The sequence below is a fragment of the Chiloscyllium punctatum genome, chromosome 39, assembly GCF_047496795.1.
Source record: "Chiloscyllium punctatum isolate Juve2018m chromosome 39, sChiPun1.3, whole genome shotgun sequence".
Lineage (NCBI taxonomy): Eukaryota > Metazoa > Chordata > Chondrichthyes > Orectolobiformes > Hemiscylliidae > Chiloscyllium > Chiloscyllium punctatum.
In genome coordinates, this window is record NC_092777.1 from 11685538 (window position 1) to 11691339 (window position 5802).

Sequence of the window (5802 nt, forward strand, 5' to 3'; positions counted from 1 at the left end):
CTGACAGCGCAGCACTCCGTCAGCACTCCCTCAGCACTGACCCTCTGACAGTGCAGCACTCCCTCAGTACTCCCTCAGTACTCCCTCAGCACTCCCTCAGTACTCCCTCAGTACTCCCTCAGCGCTGACCCTCTGACAGAGCATCACTCCCTCTGCACTCCATCAGCACTGACACTCTGACAGTGCAGCACTCCATCAGTACTCCCTCAGCACTCCCTCAGTACTCCCTCAGGACTTCCTGAGCACTGACCCTCAGCACTCCCTCAGTGCTGACCCTCTGACAGTGCAGCACTCCTTCAGCACTGACCCTCTGACAGTGCAGCACTCCCTCAGCACTGACCCTCTGACAGTGCAGCACTCCCTCAGCACTGACCCTCTGACAGTGCAGCACTCCCTCATTACTTACCGTCTGACAGTGCAGCACTCCCTCAGCACTGACCCTCTGACAGTGCAGCACTCCCTGATTACTTACTGTTTGACTGTGCAGCACTTCCTCAGCACTGACCCTCTTAAAGTGCAGCACTCCCTCAGCACTGACCCTCTGACAGTGCAGCACTCCCTCAGTACTGACACTCTGACAGTGCAGCACTCCCTGATTACTTACTGTTTGACTGTGCAGCACTCCCTCAGCACTGACCCTCTTAAAGTGCAGCACTCCCTCAGTCGTGACCCTCTGACAGTGCGTCACTCCCTCAGTAATGACCCTCTGAGTGTGCATCACTCCCTCAGCACTGACCCTCTGAGAGTGCAGCACTCCCTCAGTAGTGACCCTCTGGCAGTGCGGCACTCCCTCTGTACTGACCCTCTGAGAGTGCATCACTCCCTCAGCACTGACTCTCTGAGAGTGCAGCACTCCCTCAGTAGTGACCCTCTGACAGTGCAGCACTCCTTCTGTACTGACCCTCTGAGAGTGCAGCACTCCCTCAGCACTGCCCCTCTGAGAGTGCAGCACTCCCTCAGTACTGACCTTCTGACAGTGCAGCACTCCCTCAGTACGCCCTCATCGCTGACCCTCTGACAGTGCAGCACTCCCTCAGTACTCCCTCAACACTCCCTCAGTACTCCCTCAGCACTGACCCTCAGTACTCCCTCAGCGCTGACCCTCTAACAGTGCATCACTCCCTCAGTACTCCCTCAGCACTCCCTCAGTACTCCCTCAGCACTGACCCTCAGCACTCCCTCAGTGCTGACCCTCTGACAGTGCAGCACTTCCTCAGCACTGACCCTCTGACAGTGCAGCACTCCCTTAGCACTGACCCTCTGACAGTGCAGCACTCCCTCAGCGCTGACCCTCTGACAGTGCAGCACTCCCTCAGCACTGACCCTCTGACAGTGCAGCACTCCCTCAGCGCTGACCCTCTGACAGTGCAGCACTCCCTCAGCGCTGACCCTCTGACAGTGCAGCACTCCCTCAGCACTGACCCTCTGACAGTGCAGCACTCCCTCAGCGCTGACCCTCTGACAGTGCAGCACTCCCTCAGCACTGACCCTCTGACAGTGCAGCACACCCTCATTACTTACCCTCTGACAGTGCAGCACTCCCTCAGCACTGACCCTCTGACATTGCAGCAGTCTCTCTCTCTCTCTCTTACTGGAACAACACAGCAGTGTGACTCATAGGCCTGACTGCCTGTTTTCTGCATGGTAAGGCAGTCAGATTCAAAAGGCCCAAGTTAGTGGGTAAATCGAATTCAGAAAACAACCATACATGTCAGAGATAAACATTCTGGAGTTCTGTTTTAAACTACACCAGGAAATTTGGATTGGTGCATATCAGAATTTTCCAAGTTTCAGTATTTCTTCCATCTAACCTGTGGTGGTATTGGTTGGGGTACTATGCATGAGCTGTTTTCTCCCTGGGAAACGTACAAGTGTAAACCCAGGATATGGTCAGGCTCCTTTCTCACTGCAACTGAAGCAAATCGTCTTTGGATTCCTGACGTGTCCCTGCACAACAATCAGCAATCATCACTGGCCAGTACTCAGGAGCAGGAACGTGGATTGGTTTCTCCTCCCCCCAGGCCACTGTCATCGGGGGAGGGTGTGGGGGGGCAGAGTCAGTTAGTGGGGTTGGGGGGAGGTTGGGGAGGGAGGCGATGGACTGTTGATCTGAGGTTGCTCTTAGCATCCCAACCAGCTCTCCCCTGAGGAGTGTTAACTCAACACTGTGATGTTAAGGTGAAAAGCCATGTCCCCCTTGGCAGTAGAACGTGGGTCAAATTCATGCATCTCTGCTGGTCTTCTGTACCCCTAGCGAAAGCCCAATTGCAGTGAGAGGGGACAGTGATAAAACCTTAAGCAATCAGAAGTTAGATGGCAATAAGGATATCCAATTCTTGGCTTTGAGCACTGCAATTGTTGGACAGTTAACTTTGATGATGGAAACATCGAAGTTTCGCTGAAGAATCAGCTACCTGGTGAGCCGGTGTATGTGTGGGTGCCACTCTGGATCAATGGCAAGGGCTCACTGCAGGAAGGGCATGTGATTGTAAAACCACCTGCTAATTCCATTACCAATGGTGGGTGCTGTGAATGTGAGAGTGGGGACTCCATGTCACATGGTAAAAGTCAATGGATGGAGAGAGATGGAACCAAAGATTTTTACAGGAAATCATTTGACACATTACACCGATGCTAGCTCTTTCCTAGAGCAATCCAGAACTAAGTTTGTTTCCATCTTGCCCCACTGTATTTGTTTCAAATATTTATCCAATTTCCTTTAAAACATGCAATGGCCTCTACTTGACCATTCACTGTGACAAAACTCCATTCTCCGGTAACTTCAGCTTAAAGACATATTCCCTAATCTCTTTCCTCACTCTCTCAGTGACAGTTCGACATTGATAAGCCCTTCTCTCTGACTCACCAGCTGAAGGAAATTCTTTCCCCATATATCCATCGGAAATTGACATTGTATCTTTGCAAAGATAGGTTAGATGGGCCACATGGTCTCCTGGTCCAGGCCTGTCTCTGACCTAACGTTTTCGACATTTGTGTCAAGAACATAAATTTGACCTGACACCTCACAGATGGTTCAAATTAAACAAACCTTTGCAATTGTGTGTAACTTGATGAAATTTAAAATTGATGAGAAAAAACTTCGGTTAAATGTTCAGCACTAACTTGTGAAGTGACCCTGATATTTTGTTGAGTCATTCCTGGCTGTGTCAGGAATTGTGGTGCTTTTGTTTCACAGTCAGAGAACTCAAGTCCTGTTTCATAGGACCTGAGCACAAAATCCAGGCTGACACTCCCGTGCAGCAGTGAGAGGGTGCTGCACTGCCAGAAGTCTCTCTTTTGGATCAGATATTTACCTAAGACCCCATCTTATCCTCCCCAGGTGGACACAATTGACACTGTTTTAAAGGCCAGCAGGGAGTTATTCCTAAGATTCTAACAGAAAGTTATCCCTCAGTCACAAAGACAAAAGTGGATTACCTGGTCCTTATCGCAATACTCTTCCCTTGTAAAATATTGGAATTCAAACAGTCATTACAACAATGAGTTTGTTTTTTATCCATTCACTTGTTGCTGGCTAAGTCACTGATAATTGCCCATCCCTAATTGTCCAGAGGCCAGTTAAAAGAACTCATTGATCTGGATCTGGAGTCACGTGTCGGCCAAACCAGGTAAGGATGGCCACTTCCTTCTCTAAAGGACATTAGTGAGCCAGATGTGTTTTCCCCCTGACAGTCAACACCATAGTGCGGGGTCTATCTCAAAGCCATGGTGCACACTCAGGATGACTTACTTACAGGAAAGAAACTGCATTTCGCACCTTTTACAACATCAGCATGTCCTAAAACACCTTCGGACCAATGAAAATCTCTCGAAATGTTGGAAAAATGGCAACAATTTACACACAGTAAGCTCCCATTAACAACAATGTAACTAAAAAAGGTAACCTGTTGTGTTTAATAAAAAAAACGTTGGAAAGATTCAGCAGATCATGCTTGTGTTCCCTCCACGCAAGTGCAGTAATTTGAATTTGGAAGTGGTAGAGGATTGATTGAGGGATAAATATTGACAAAGACAGTGAGGAGAATATTCCTGGTCATCTTTGAAATGGCGCTTTGGGATCTTTGATGCAAACATGACAGTGCACGTAGGGTTCCTCACCTCAGTCAAAAACTGATGCCAGCAACAGTGCTGCAGTCCCTCAGAACTGAACATAGATTATAGGCTCAGGTCCCGAAAGGGAGAGGGGTTTAAGCCACAGCTTTCTGACTGGGTAATGGTAGTGCTGACCACCGAGCCATGGCTGATCCTTCCTGTTATCACTGGAGCGTTTTAACAGTCAAACATGAGGTCAACATTTAGGTGAGACAGGTTGCTCTTGGAATGTCTCAGTCGTTACTGTCTCGTGGGGTCTGGCTGGGATGCCTGGGACCAAATGGAGCCAGGGAACAGGGTGATGATTAATTGAGAGGAATTGGAGTAATCATTAGGGTTAACATTTTAGGGTATTGTGCTTTGTGAGAGGAGGTGAAACCCAGGCTGGAATGAACTTTATCGAACCAACAGTTTAACCTGTGCTGTTTGGCCTCGGTACCAGGACCCTGCACTCTTCATGAAATCAAACATCTTCATTCCTTACAAAACACAACGAGAGGCCTCTGTTTCCAGCCTGGGTATTCCGCGTTCTGCCAGCACTCACTCAGGCCTCGATGAACAGAAACAATCCTGTGACTGTCAGGAGAATTCTGCAAGGTCAGCAAGAATGCCTGCCGCTGGGTAGCAGTATGGCACTCAGAGGATGCATTCTCCCAGTTGGTGCATCATTGGTGTAACCCCTTCCCCAGTCTGAGTACATCCTTCACCCCCAAGAGAAGGCATTCGAACACTGGGGCTGGTGCTCAGATTCTAACCATCATCCCATGTTGTCGCTCCACACCTCAGTTCATGTTCAATGGCCACTCGCGGTTCACCCTACAGGAAGTGAGGGAGTCACACTACAGGAAGTGAGAGCAGGATCCCTCGAGGACTATGGTGCTCTAAGCCAGGGCATCCGAAAGTCTTTTGTAATGTACTTTTCACGATCCAACCCCTCACAGTGGCCTGCACATGGGTTTACCTGCAGATTGGATATTTAAATTAGACCGAAGCAATTCCTATTGTCAGCATATCAGTCAGTGTTAGAGCTGAGAAACTTGTGATCCATTGAGTACTTATTCAGATAGGGAAAACATTTAACCAATACACAGCATTTCTTTCAAGCAGCAGCAGACTGATACAATTATTTTCTCCACAATCGAGAGTGGTGTTAGTCACAGAAAGGACTCGTTACAATCAGCACCACATGCACACTGATTAGATTAGATTATTTACAGTGTGGAAACAGGCCCTTCGGCCCAACAAGTCCACACCGCCCCGGTCCATCCCAACTGACTGGCAATGCACTGGCTCAGGGCACAGCTGAGTGTGTTGCAGATCCAAGACCCCTCAAGAGGGGCCTCTTGGTTCAAGATCGGTCAAAAGAATCGACAAATGCGGTCTATTCAAAAAGCAAGGGTCATTAGTTTATTGAATTAAGGTACCTTGACGCAATTCTATCCAGCAACACACAGGTCCACCTCTGGATGGACAAAACAGCCACAGAATTACAAAGACACAGCTAACACGACAGTGTCAAAGCCTCACACAACAACTGAACAAAGCAGGTTCATAGCTCCTTGAAAGTGGAGTCGCAGGTAGATAGGATAGTGAAGGCGGCGTTTGGTATGCTTTCCTTTATTGGTCAGAGTATTGAGTACAGGAGTTGGGAGGTCATGTTGCGGCTGTACAGGACATTGGTTAGGCCAC